Here is a 14833-nt window from a genome sequence, read left to right on the forward strand (position 1 = left end):
ACTGTAATTAATATGAGAAGCGAACAGAGCAGAATTAATTTGTTTTTTTTCTTCCACTGGGAGAATTGCACGGCAACGCGATAGAGCTCCTGTAGTGATTGAAAGTTTTTTTGCATAAGTTGTCAACATGTGAATGTTGACAACGCCATCACAAGCAATAAACGTTGTGAAATATACGGGCGTACCTCTTTCTCCGACTTTGTATTGTCACGTAGTAGTGACGCTGAAGAAAACAGTCGTAAAACTGTGTACAACGAAACTGGTTGTTTATTGGGCGAACCTGTGCCCACAAAAGGAAGGTACACTCAAAGCACAACGATAGCGGCGAACACAGTCGGCGATCGTCGAAAATCTGATCAGCGGCGAAACGCGTCGGCTTTTATACCTGAGTCATCGAAGGTTCTAGATTAATCCCTGATGCCCGCGTGTCTTCCAGAAAGTTCTAGACAATTCGCGTCAGTCATGCAATCAGATAACATAAGCGTCGGTGAAAACAGGCAATGGAAAGAAGCATCGATAACGTTCTAGAAACTTCCGATACAGGCGCGTCCTGCGCCGAGCGATAACGTTTAACATTTGTTAGCCGGTGGAAAGCGGCCACCGGTGAAAGATAAACATCTATACGTGTCAATACCCTCCCCTTAAAAAGCATCGTCCCGATGCTACAAACAAATGTGAAAGCGAAAACAAAACCGCACGTAATATAGAAAAAAAATAAAGTAACAAAGTACCTAAGTTCGTCAGCGGCCATAGAAAGGCTTAAGACGCACCACATGGACGACTTCGGGTCGTGCGCGGCGCCGCTGTGATTGCGAAATGCCGTCTGGCACGACCTCATAGTCCAGTGCGCCAATACGTCGGATGATCTTATATGGTCCGAAATAGCGACGTAAGAGTTTTTCGCTAAGTCCTCGTCGGCGTATCGGAGTCCAGACCCAAACACGGTCTCCGGGCTGGTACTCGACGTAGCGTCGTCGAAGATTGTAGTGTCGGCTGTCGGTCCTCTGCTGGTTCTTGATGCGCAGGCGGGCGAGCTGTCGACCTTCTTCGGCACGCTGCAAATAGGTGGCAACGTCTAGATTTTCCTCATTGGTGACGTCCGGTAGCATGGCGTCAAGCGTCGTTGCCGGGTTCCTTCCGTAGACCAGGTTGAACGGCGCCATGTGCGTCGTTTCTTGCACGGCAGTGTTGTATGCGAAGGTCACGTACGGAAGGATGGCATCCCACGTCTTGTGTTCGACGTCGACATACATTGCCAGCATGTCGGCGATGGTCTTATTTAGGCGCTCGGTGAGGCCATTCGTCTGCGGGTGGTAGGCGGTGGCCCGGCGATGGCTTGTCTGGCTGTATCGCAGGATGGCTTGAGTTAGTTCTGCCGTAAAGGCCGTGCCTCTGTCGGTGATGAGGACTTCTGGAGCACCGTGACGCAGGAGAATGTTCTCAACGAAGAATCGGGCTACCTCGGCGGCACTGCCTTTGGGCAAGGCTTTTGTTTCGGCGTAGCGGGTGAGGTAGTCCGTAGCTACGACGATCCATTTATTCCCGGACGTCGACGTCGGAAAAGGCCCAAGTAAGTCCATCCCGATCTGCTGGAATGGTCGGCGAGGTGGTTCAATCGGCTGTAGAAGTCCGGCTGGCCTTGTCGGCGGTGTTTTGCGTCGCTGACAGTCTCGACATGTCCTTACGTAATGGGCGACGTCGGCAGAGAGGCGAGGCCAGTAGTATTTTTCTTGTATCCTCGCGAGCGTGCGGGACAAACCGAGATGTCCAGCCGTTGGGTCGTCATGGAGAGCTTGCAGAACCTCTGGACGCAACGCTGAGGGCACCACGAGGAGGTAGTTGGCTCGGAGAGGCGAAAAGTTCTTCTTTAGGAGAATATCGTTTTGCAAGAAAAACGACGCCAATCCTCGCCTGAACACCTTCGGCACAGTGACGGTCTTGCCTTCTAGGTAGTCTACAAGGCTCCTTAGTTCCGGGTCGGCTCGCTGTTGTTCAGCGAATTCGTCGGCACTGATGGGTCCCAAGAAAGTGTCGTCATCCTGGTCGTCCTGTGGCGGCGGTTCGACGGGGGCGCGAGACAAGCAGTCGGCGTCAGAATGCTTTCGGCCGGACTTGTAGACGACGGTGATGTCGAATGCTTGAAGTCTCAGACTCCATCGTGCGAGGCGACCTGAAGGATCCTTCAAGTTAGCTAGCCAACACAAGGCGTGGTGGTCGCTTACAACTTTGAAGGGCCTGCCATAGAGGTAGGGGCGAAACTTTGATGTAGCCCAGATTATGGCGAGGCACTCCTTTTCTGTTGTGGAATAATTTGATTCCGCCTTCGATAGCGACCGGCTAGCGTAACTTACAACCCTTTCTATTCCGTCAGTCCTCTGCACAAGCACGGCGCCGAGTCCTACGCTGCTTGCGTCGGTGTGGACTTCGGTATCGGCGTTTTCGTTGAAATGCGCAAGAATGGGCGGCGATTGCAGGCGTCGCTTCAGTTCTTCAAATGCTTCGATTTGCGGCGTCTCCCACTTGAACTCGACGTCGGCCTTCGTGAGGTATGTCAGTGGCTCGGCGATCCGTGAAAAGTCCTTGACGAAGCGCCTGTAATAGGCGCACAGGCCAAGAAATCTACGCACTGCCTTCTTGTCGGCGGGCGGAGGAAAGTCAGTGATGGCCGCCGTTTTCTGTGGGTCAGGGCACACTCCAGACTTGTTGATGACATGACCCAAAAACAAGAGCTCCTCGTATGCGAAGCGGCACTTTTCTGGCTTTAACGTGAGTCCGGAGGTCTTGATAGCTTGAAGAACTGTTTCAAGGCGCCGGAGGTGTTCCTCGAAGCTTGAGGCAAACACGACGACGTCGTCCAAATAGACGAGGCAAGTCTGCCACTTCAAGCCTGCCAGTACTGTATCCATGACCCGTTGGAAAGTCGCAGGTGCCGAACAAAGACCAAACGGCATGACCTTGAACTCGAACAGTCCGTCTGGTGTTATAAAGGCAGTCTTCTCCCGGTCTCTCTCGTCGACTTCGATTTGCCAGTAGCCGGTTTTGAGGTCCATCGACGAAAAATACTTTGCGTTGTAGAGTCGATCCAAGGCGTCGTCAATCCGTGGGAGAGGGTATACGTCCTTCTTCGTGATCTTGTTGAGGCGACGATAATCGACGCAGAAACGTAGGGTTCCATCCTTCTTCTTCACTAACACCACGGGGGACGCCCACGGACTCTTGGACGGCTGGACGATGTCGTCGCGTAGCATTTCGTTGACTTGTTGCCTTATGGCCTCGCGTTCGCGCGCCGAAACTCGGTACGGGCTCTGACGGAGTGGGCGGACATATTCGTCGGTTATGATGCGGTGCTTGGCGACCGGGGTTTGTCGAACTTTTGACGACGACGAGAAGCAGTCCTTGTATTGCAGGAGCAGAGCTTTTAGCTGTTCTTTCTTATGTCAAGGAAGGTTCTGATTGACGTCGAAAGTTGGTTCAAGTACTACAGTCTTCGTTGCAGGTGCACTAGAATCCGTGAAGGCAAAAGCACTGCCGGCTTGTACTATTTCGTCGATGTAGGCGACCGTTGTGCCTTTGTTAATGTGCTTGTATTCGTCGCTGAAGTTCGTGAGCATCACTCTTGCTTTCCCTTCACGTAGCTTAGCTATGCCTCTAGCGACGCAAATTTCACGATCGAGCATTAAGTGATGATCGCCCTCGATGACACCCTCCATATCTGCAGGCACTTCGGCACCGACGAAAATCATTACACTGGAGCGAGGCGGAACGGTGACTTGTTCTTCTAGCACATTCAAGGCATGGTAACTGATCTCTGTATCCGGTGGTATCGCGTTGTGCGTTGAAAGCGTTATTGACTTGGACCTTAAATCGATGACTGCACCATGTTGGTTTAGAAAGTCCATGCCTAGGATGACGTCCCTGGAGCAGTGCTGCATGATTACGAAGCTCGCCGGGTAAGTGCGATTGTTAACCGTGACTCGCGCTGTGCAGATTCCAGCCGGCGTTATTAGGTGGCCTCCCGCTGTCCGGATATCAGGTCCTTGCCAGGCCGTCCTCACCTTCTTCAACTTGGCGGCGAACGGGCCACTGAAGACGGAATAGTCAGCTCCAGTGTCGACGAGAGCGGTGACGCTATGACCATCGATTACCACGTCTAAGTCGGTAGACCGTCGTCTGGCGTTGCGGTTAAGTCGTGGCGTCGGATCACGGCTACGTCGGCTTGCTTCGCTGCTGCTACGTCGCGTCGGTATGTCTTCTTTCGGCGGCGAAGTGTTGTCGTCCAGGCTCTTGCTAGGCGGTGTGCTGGTACCTCGTTGTGATGATGCGTGAGTTGTCGTCGTCGGTGGCGGCGGAGGATCTTCGGTATTGCGTCGTACAGCAACCGCACCTCCATCGGTTGCTGCCTTTAGTTTCCCGGATAGGGGCTCATGGACCGGCCCCGCGCTGGGCCAGTGTATGGTTGGCGCTGCGGCGACAGGTAACGTCCTGGTGACGGCGAGCGTGAGGGTCGTCGTGGTTGCCACTGGGCTCCGGCGAGGTAGTCAGCGATGTCGCGTGGTCGCTCGCCAAGCTGTGGACGTGGCGCGTTGACGGCGAACCCTCGTAGGCCCATCTCGCGGTATGGGCATCGGCGGTAGACATGGCCGACTTCCCCACAGTGATAGCAGAGCGGGCGGTGGTCGGGAGCGCGCCAAATGTCCGTCTTCCGCTGGTAGCTGCGCTGGGCGACGGGCGGGCGTGCTGGCGGCGGCGGCGGTGGACGACGGAGCTGCGGCGTTACGGGGCCCTGGCGCGAGCGCGGAGGGGGGCCGTGACGACGGGCGACGGCGGCGTAGGTCATCGCTTGCGGCTGTAGTTGAGGCGATGCCGGAGCTTCTGGCACTTCCAGAGATCGCTGAACCTCTTCTTTAACTATGTCGGCGATTGAAGTCACCTGAGGCGGCGACCTTGGGAATAATTTCTGTAGTTCTTCCCGTACAACAGCTCTGATCGTCTCGTGCAGGTCGTCGGCGCCTAGAGCTTGAGCTTCGGCGTAGTTTGTCAGCGCACGGCGGTTGTATTGTCTGGCTCGCATTTCAAGCGTCTTCTCGATGGTTGTCGCCTCCGAAACAAATTCTGCCACAGTCTTGGGCGGGTTGCGCATCAATCCAGTGAATAGATGCTCTTTGACGCCCCGCATCAAGAACCTAACTTTCTTTTCTTCAGACATGTCGGGGTCGGCGTGGCGGAAGAGGCGAGTCATCTCCTCCGTGAAGATCGCGATGCTCTCGTTCGGCAATTGAACTCTGGTTTCCAGGAGAACTTCAGCCCTTTCTTTTCGTACGACACTCGTGAAGGTCCTCACGAAGTTCTCGCGAAATAGGTCCCAAGTCACCAGGGTGGTCTCCCTGTTCTCAAACCATGTCCGAGCAGCGTCATCCAACGAAAAATAGACATGGCGCAGCTTGTCATCGTCGCTCCATTTGTTGAATGTCGCGGTCCTCTCGTACGTCTCCAGCCATGTTTCAGGGTCTTCAGCTGATGATCCACGGAAGGTCGGTGGCTCCCGAGGTTGCTGCAGCAGGATGGGGGACGCTGGGGCTGCCATTGAGGTCGTTGACTTGGCCTTGATCGCTGTGGTCTTCTCGGGAAGAAGTCCGTATTCTGGCAAAAGACCTTGCTGCCTACGGCTAGCTCGCTGGTCCTTGGCGACGTTGGTCTCGTCCTCCGGTTTCGGGCTTGGGTCGCGGCTTTGCGGGGGCGTCCGCTGCATGGACACAAAAGCACCTCCACCAGATGTCACGTAGTAGTGACGCTGAAGAAAACAGTCGTAAAACTGTGTACAACGAAACTGGTTGTTTATTGGGCGAACCTGTGCGCACAAAAGGAAGGTACACTCAAAGCACAACGATAGCGGCGAAACGCGTCGGCTTTTATACCTGAGTCATCGAAGGTTCTAGATTAATCCCTGATGCCCGCGTGTCTTCCAGAAAGTTCTAGACATTTCGCGTCAGTCATGCAATCAGATAACATAAGCGTCGGTGAAAACAGGCAATGGAAAGAAGCATCGATAACGTTCTAGAAACTTCCGATACAGGCGCGTCCTGCGCCGAGCGATAACGTTTAACATTTGTTAGCCGGTGGAAAGCGGCCACCGGTGAAAGATAAACATCTATACGTGTCAGTATGATGGACTACTGAAGGAATGTAGCGAGAGCGGCTAGCTGCTCACGCAACTCCTGATTAATCTACCTAACACGCTTTTAACTGATAGCCCGCGCCGCTCAGCCGAGCATGCTCTACAAAAAAAGTGTTATTTATGTCTTACCCACCATGCGTTTTTACCAATATTGTTATTTGCTGAAAGAGAGTGCATACGCAGCGTTGTTCAAAATTCAAGAAACGTTTCCCACAGTGGCTTCCGCTGCATGGCGGCGCAATGAATTTCTTATGGTATTTGCTAAGAACAAAGCCGTTTGTTTAATTCCAGGCCGATCAATACAATACGACGAATCCACAACGCAAGAACCTCGTTCGCAGTAATTTCGGTCTACGGTAAAGAACTGTAAATGCTAAAACTCAATAGGCCATCCCCTACCCCCCTTTTTCCTCATTCCAGTATCATCACAGTTCGTCTTGCCTTTTCAACAACCGGTATACATGGAGCCAACGAGAACAATTTTATTGCGATGACAATTATATGGGTACTCCAGGCGCCCAATTTCTGCCATCGCCGTCCTCGTCGTCGTCGCCGTTAGTTTCCGTATAAAGTCCACAGGCGATAAAATCGTCACCTAGCGGCGTACGCTGTATGTGCAAGTGAAAGCATAGCGGCTCGCGCACGCAAGGGCGGGAGGGAAGCGCTTAGTATTCCAGGCACGCACAACTCTCCGGAGGGAGGGTAGGGAGGTGGAGGGGCCTCGCTTTACTGCGGCCACGCGTTTCTGCCCGGGCGGCTGTATATTGAAAGGCATCTGCAGCGGAGGCACAGTCCACCCTCCCTGTGTTTTCGCGTGATTCCAAAGAATGTATGCGCTTTTCGCTTCCGTTTGCTGAGTGCTTCATGTTTCCGTGGTCATCCAGTGAGATGCGTTCATGTTTGCTTGTGCGTGCGTGACACCATGATTGTTAAGTGAGTTAGTGTGCCTATGTTTACAAGTTTATGCGGCCTATAAAACTACTATCTTTACTTTGCAGAGCTGTCCACTAATTTGCCATCGCAATCGATGCTTCGCCTTTCGGTTGAAACTGTGATGGTTTTGTTGTCATGAGCGCCCGTTGGGTGCTGAAGCAAACATAAAACCTATCATGCTAAATGAGTCAAACTTATGCTTTTATTGATTTTTACAGCGAATTACAGCGACGCTGTTAAAGGCTAGGTTCCCTAGAGTCGTACCCGCGTGTAGAAAAAAAAAAACTATCATCATCAGCATTGGCTCGAGCGTCATCGCCTTCTTCCCCAGCTGGCTCGTTGGCGCCCCTCGGTTGGTGCTCCTGCCGTTGGGTGCCGTGCGGAGCACGTGCTCGTGCTTGGCACGACCTCCAACGACATGTAGAACAACAAAACGACGCAATGAACAAGATTTTGACTCCATATGCGTGGTGATTTGGCTCCATGTGCGTGACGGTTTGCCTTAGCCCAGGTGTCAAAGCGGATGATCGATGGCCCATTGTTACAACCCTCGCCACTTCCGATGCCTCTTTCACAAGTGTCACGATACTGGGCGGCAGCACGTCCCCCACTCGTTGTGCCCCTTTGTCACTGGCGTAGAGGTCGCGCTGTTATCAGCAGTTGCCCTTTGGACTCGCTATGGGAAGGATGATCGTTTATTATTATTATTATTTGATTTGAAAACACATGTACCTATATTCGGCGCGCGTGCAACACTGATTCCTGCAGCAGAAGGTAGAACAGATCATATAGTTCGTGCCATAATTATTGGCGAGAAGTCTGCTGCTTATCTATATATATATGTCTACGGAAGCTGCAGGCAGGAAGCTTCAGTCAGCGTGACAATGATGGATTTGGGTGAACTCCGTCATTCTGGCCTGAAACGTATTCATGACTTTGCAAACTAATCACGTTCAGCAAAGCACTGCGTCGTAATACAAATGAAAGAAATACGAGTAAACCTAAGCAATTCTTATAAGTTGTGAATGGGAAAACATTAATGTTCAATTCAAGGCCTCTGAGCGGCCCTTCGAGTTATGAACTCTTCGCGGGCAAGCGAGCGGGTTGTGATGCTTCCCATTTGACCTCACCAAGGCGCAGTTTGAACGCAGGACAGAGCTAGCGCGGACAAGGAACCCGTGTATAACACGGGCTTCCTAGAGGGCGAGCGAGGGTGATTTGGCATCACGGTGATGCCCATACGCGTGAGAATGCGAAAGCATTATACCGGTTGTAGACCTCGGAACGTCATGAAGGCGCTCATTTTATATACTCATGACGTGGCGTCACCTCCTCCGCATTGTCTGCGCCGTCATGTGCCCATTGACGCGCGCACTAGGCCATACCTTTAGTCAGCGAGATGGCTTGCGACGTGACGTGCACAATCACGCACGCACTAGGCACGCCTGTAGTAACGCAGAACCGTGGAGCCGCCGTGGCATCGGGGAAGCGTGCTCGTGTCGCACTCCGGGCGCCCGGGTTCGATTTTTACCCAGACCGAACTGTACCAAATTTTATTTTCAAAGCCATTAATTTCTTTGTTTACGGGAACCTCCCTGAGAATTGTGACGTCAATCTGTGCATTTTTTAGGTGTTTTTACTCTTTGCGGTGTCAGCAATTTTTGGCGCCGTATTTCGGTCACGCCGACGCCGACGGATTTTCGCGTCATGGGGCATATACTGCTTTCGCTATAAAATTGTCCGACGGCCGGATTCGCTAAGAGTACCTGTATCACAGAAGCAGGATATTGAAACCATTACGCCACACGGAATTTCCTGTGGGCAAGCCTGCACGTTGAGAAGCTTGGAGCGTTTCGATGTGGCCCTCTCGACAGGCGGAACGTCTGCAATTAGTCACTGTAATTCGCCGAGCACGATCCGTGCACGGGCTGTTATTGCGATTGCCACGAAAGCATTTATTTGGGTATCGACATCAAGATTATTCTGGGAGTTCTATGCACCAATTTCTGTGGGAATTAACAGTTCAAGCAGTTCAATGCCAAAATTTGGGCCACTCATGAGATCATCAGCACGCTATGCAGGACCTGTAATGCCATCGCGGCAGCGCCTTTGTGCTGCTCGTAAATAGCACTGGCGCTGGCGCCATTTAAATTACATCACTGACACTCTAATAACTTTTAGCAGCTCTTTGCTTGAGAAGATTTAATATAAAAGGCGTACGCTCAAGATGCAATGACATATGACTCTCTTTTGCGCGCTACAATTGCCGAAAATCCTGAGAAATATTGCAGTCAAGACTACAACGCCACGTTAAATAAACTTTGACCTTTGATGAATACAGCAACTATCTAGCATATACAAACATCCTAAAGACCACCACGCTGACCCTGATGGCAATGAAGGCCGGGAAAATTTGGCTGCTGCAGCAAAATGATCTTGTAGAATATGGGCAACCCGTATAAATCCAGTACGGTGACCCTTGTCTTCTTGGTTGTGCTTGTGCTTGAGGCTCACCACGCGTCTCAGTTCTTGCATTATGCTGGCGGTTTCGCTCGTTTAACACTAATTTTATTGCGATATCAATTATATGGACACTCGAAAGCGGATTTCTGCCGGCGTCGTCGCCGTCCTCGTCGCCGTCGCCGTCACCGTGAGGTTCCGTATGACGTCAACGGCGACGAAATCGCCGCTGCGCTCCGGACGCTGCATGTGCGAGTGAAAGGGCGCGAGGGACGCTCACTTTCACGGGGAGCGAACGCACGTCGGAGAGCAAACGCGCGTTCAGCGCGTTTGCTCCGCTTCGCGTGAAGGAAGATGTTCTTTTGTCGCGTGAAAGGCCGTGGGGGGACGGGAGGCAGGGAAGGGGGCGACGTTTAGCTGCAGCACCAAATGCGTATTTATATAAAAACGTAGCGATGCGAGAAGGTGGGTAAGATTTCCGATGCTGCTGGACGAGTGTCCCATTCTGATCTCGACGAAAACCTCCGAGCCACCCCCAGAGGCACCGGCAACAGTCACCAACGCCGCGCGCGTTCGGTGCGAACGCGGGCAAAACTTCGACGGCGTCGAAAACAGTTCTGCGCGTTGCTGGTGCTGCCGCATGTTCAAGTTTACACAGCTGATAAAACTACTATCTCTACTAATTTGCTATCGCAATTGATTCTTCGGCTTTCGGGTGAAACTGCGACAAGTTTTTTTCGCACTACACCTATCTGCATTACATAATCTTGCACAGGTGCGGACAATGGTAATTGGAGCACCAGTGCTCTTGTCGAACTCAGGGAGTCTGCATGCCAAACAGTGCTTGCACTTAGGCTTTCTTGGCCGAACCGCCATTCATTGCCTTCCTATTATGTTCTCTATGCGCTCCAGTGCATTTGAATACTTATATTGATTTGGTAACATAATATTCAAGCCTTTCGTATAGTCCTAAAGAAGAAAGTGTACGTGTAACAATAATAGATCATGTCTATTCATGGACCTGCTTGACTTGCAGATGTCCAGCTCCTAGCGGCAGTGAAGATCCGGAAGATCCATCATATGCAAAGTATTGGCCATATTGTTGCAATAAAACTGTGTAGAACTTAAACATCTGTTCAAGGGCATGTTTCGCATAGGTCGCATTGGTTTATCCAGTGGGCTTTTTGTGTGTAGTTTAGACAAAATACCTCATTCTCTTATTGACCACAAACATAAAAAAAACTGCATATCTCGATAATTCCTGCAGTTTTCAGGCGGTGAACACCACGACATAAGATAGCTCCGAATAGTTGAAGCTACAACTCTCTGTGGTAACAGGTAATATAAATTGACAAACACATAACTCAACAAGTTGAAAGATCATATTACAGGGTGTTATCCCAGAAGTTGCATACATTCTTTTAATATAGACATAGTTATTCTATTATTGCTTTGTACTTTTGTACGAACGCATGTGCACTTACGACCTCATAGGCAGAATTGGACATTTTCTGCGCTAATCAAGATGGTAGAGTACATTTTTGCTAATAGACCGCCTAGTCTAGTTGTGTGTGCGCATACAAGGGGTTCGCTTACCACACGTGTAAATGCCATATGCATTGCGTCACGATAACAGCGCACCTTATTGCCTGACATGCGCACGTAGATAGTACATCAAATTTAACTGAAGAGTAACCTTACTTAACACCAGAGAGAAAAAAACTAACAGTTTCAGGAGACAAGGGTTTACAGCCAAGCTGTATATGGATAGTATCCACCAGATTGATGTCCGTAGACCAAAAATGTAGACCAATTTCGAAAATAGTGTAACACAGGGCCGACCCGCGGTGGAGGTGAAGCAGGCTTCAAGCATTCAGCCAACTTGCAAAAATAAGTTTATACAACCCGTGTTACAACCCGTGTTAGATATGAAGCTGATCAGAACAGATACCACACTTTCACCCACGCTGGCCATGTCTACGTGCGCACCATACACGTGTACGCCATCGAGCGTATACAAACTGGTGCCTGCCAGTCTGAGTGTCTTCTTTCTCCTGATGTCATGCTCTACGAAGGCTCCTTTCCTCAGCTCTGCTCAGACTGGGTAATGGGTAGGCCGCGTGTTGTACGTTCTGAAGAAGAACGGCGTGATTACAAGAACGATGGCATGAACAGAAAAGGGAATGGGCGCGGCGTCGGTGGCAGGCGACCACAGCCTCGCCTAAGTGTGCTGCCCGCCAAGACCGCGAGGCGGAAAGAAATGGGAACCGTCCATGTGGCCTCGATCCCGCAGACTTGGAGCGTTTGAAAGGAGCAACGGTCAATCACCATATACACAGCTTCGCTGGTTATCCACTTTCGCAGAGTGGAATTGCACTGAATTTTTCTTAGCACACCTCACATGGGTTGCCGTATCTGGGATATGGGTATCTTGCAACCACTTCCATAAAAAGCCGTCTGGTGATTTGCACATATTGTATGGAAATGATAACGGTATGAAGTGATACTGCTCCATGTCGAGAACATGTTGCAATAGTTGCCAACAAGGAATATAATTAACAGATATTATAGATAATAAAACATAAAAATAACCTGTTGTAAATGGACTGGCATGTGAGTACCTGTGGTGCTATCGCCCTCTGCCGTGCCACCACCAATGTCAACTAACTTACCTGCCGCGCCGTCCACTGGATGTCCCGAAGTGTAGAAGTTCGGTAACTTTCGATTTTGAATTCAGGGACTTTTCGTGCCAAAACCACGACTTGATTACGAGGCACGCCATGGTGGGGGACTCCGGGTTAATTTTGGCCACCAGTGGATCTTTACCATGCCCCCAATGCATGGGACACAAGTGTTCTTCCATTTCGCCCTTATAGAAATATTCGGTGTTGATAAAAAGATTCAGAAACATCGATCAAATTAAATAGGCGGCTAAAGTCCACAAGTAAATTCACCTAAACAGCTTACACGAACCTTAACCGTCTCGCTTGCTGAAAGGAGACGGCACTGGCGCGCACACGCAGACATCAGGGCGCCGCGCTCCCCGTGGAGATGGAGGCGAGAATGCGAGCGCAAAGGCTAACGTATTTTAGCCGTTGCGGCCTTCTAGGCGTTTTTCATAAGTTCCGGACGGCTCAGCATACTTGAAACGTACAGATGTTCACCGTGACTTTGGCAGTGTCACACAAGTTGTACCACCAAACAGTTTAGTCCCAGTAGGCCTTAATACTGATCCTCCTATGATTCCTGAGTCTACATCAACGGAGGTCGCAACTACATCTGCAAAGTCAGGTATGGGTGAATGCACTTGAGTAATGGGTTGGGCTTTAGAATGTGTTTTAGCCTCAGCAATAATGTGGAGTGAGAGACGCGGTCAAACACTTCTTTTTAAATCTTGGAATATTATCACAACCTGGCTTCGCTTTCTTAGGTTACTTGATCATGGCGCGCCATACATTTCATGAAAAGGGGACAGTAAAGACAGAGAAGCGCCAGTGTCTTCTCTTTTCTGACCCGTTTTCACGATATGTATTTCACTCCACAATCAAGTATACGTAGAGAATTATTTGGCTTTGCTTGTCTATAGCAGTTATTCAATGAATCACTTCTAACAGTTCACTTGCAGTCAAATCTCTCCAGACATCCTGCTGCCTGGTGTAATATATGCCGCTATCGTTTAGGAAAACACACATGTGTTTCAAAATGATGTGTATGAGCGTTTTTGTGGATGTGCCGAGTAATGGTATGAGCCTGTATGCTGTGAGCAGAGATGGCTGTAGTTTCTTTTTTGTATCGGGATGAATTTTGCGCACTTCTATTCGGTTAGGCCTAACGTTAAGAGACAGAATGAGAGCGGTGTGAATCAGAGAACAAACGTGGATAGCCGATATTCTAGTTGACAGTAGGCGGAATAAATGGAGCTGGGCAGGCCATGTAATGCGTAGGATGGAAAACCGGTGGACCATTAGACTTACAGAATAGATGCCAAGAGAAGGAAAGCGCTGTTGAGTACGGCAGAAAACTAGGTGAGGTGATGAAGTTAGGAAATTGGCAGGCGTAAGTTGGAATCAAGTAGCGCATGACCGCGCTAATTGGGGATCACGGGAGTGGCATTCGTCCTGCAGTGCACATAAATACAGGTTGATGATGATTATGATGATTCGGTTGCTAGTTCGGTGCACGAAAGTTATTCCTCGTCTATTATAATTCAATAGTATAAATACAACAAAAGCACATCGGAGAAGAAATGCATTCGGGATTCCATCAGCGCCAGGCGAATTCTTGGCGTAAGTGCTGATACACCTTCCTGAGAAATACCGACGTCACACAGTCAGCAGAATTCTGGGGAAGCAGTGGGCTGCTACCGTCATCGTGTGTGAACACTAAGCAGAAGTGGTCGAGTCCATCTGTGATTTATGCATCGTCGGTTACAAATATATCATTGATGCAAAGCATGGGCTCGACACTCTTCTTGGCGATAAGTGCTGCCAAATCTTTCCCCGGGATGGCACAAGAAAGCTATTCAGTGTTATTTTTGGTAGGGATCATTGGTCTTTTTTAGGGTATTTCATAATAAAATACGTAAGCTGAGTAACCTATCACTCGTGGCACAGTGGGTCTGTGTTCATGTTGTTTTCTCTTCTTTAGATTCCGTTCTTATCGTATATTTCCTTTTTCACCCAAGGGTGGTGTTTCCTTCGTACCTTTCGCTTCAGAGGTAAAATTTCGTGGAGGCATTTTAGAATCAGACACTTGAAAAACCCACACGTCAGCAATGGAGTGCTTCTTAGATTCACAGATGCTATAAAGTGCATAAAATCCATCAAATGTGTCCAATGCGCTGGCACTCGAGAAAACATCGACCACACTTTGCCGTTTTTTTTAATTTGTGGAGTAAAACTGACATCCATCGTTAAGTCCACAATTTTGCGGTCTGATAGGTCTTCGAAATCCTCAGCTTGAGGGTTGCTACGGACAACAGCCGCAATGGCAAGAAAAGGTCTGGGATTGATCGTGTATTGTTATGAATATCTTTAGGTTTCTTGACAAGCTGTACCAAGCTATGAACTACTACTAAATCGGTGTATGGCTGAGAGGCACTTATGAGGGACTCATGAAAATTGCCATTCCAATTTACAGATGGAACATCGAAGTCGCCCGAGAGTATCATTTTACAGTGTTTATTTCTGTAGGCGCATAACGACTCATTAGGATTTTCTAAGAAGATATCGTCGCAATTTGGAGGCCGCTAAACCCTCTTTGTGA

The 14833-nt window shown here is 49.8% G+C and overlaps 1 pseudogene; it reads right to left on the minus strand.

Moving 5' to 3' along the window:
* Positions 1–11367: 11367 nt before the first annotated feature.
* On the minus strand, positions 11368–11543 carry LOC119454687 (U2 spliceosomal RNA; annotated as a pseudogene).
* Between the last annotated feature and the right edge of the window lie 3290 nt (positions 11544–14833).

This window comes from Dermacentor silvarum, chromosome 5 (genome assembly GCF_013339745.2).
Source record: "Dermacentor silvarum isolate Dsil-2018 chromosome 5, BIME_Dsil_1.4, whole genome shotgun sequence".
NCBI classification, from domain to species: domain Eukaryota; kingdom Metazoa; phylum Arthropoda; class Arachnida; order Ixodida; family Ixodidae; genus Dermacentor; species Dermacentor silvarum.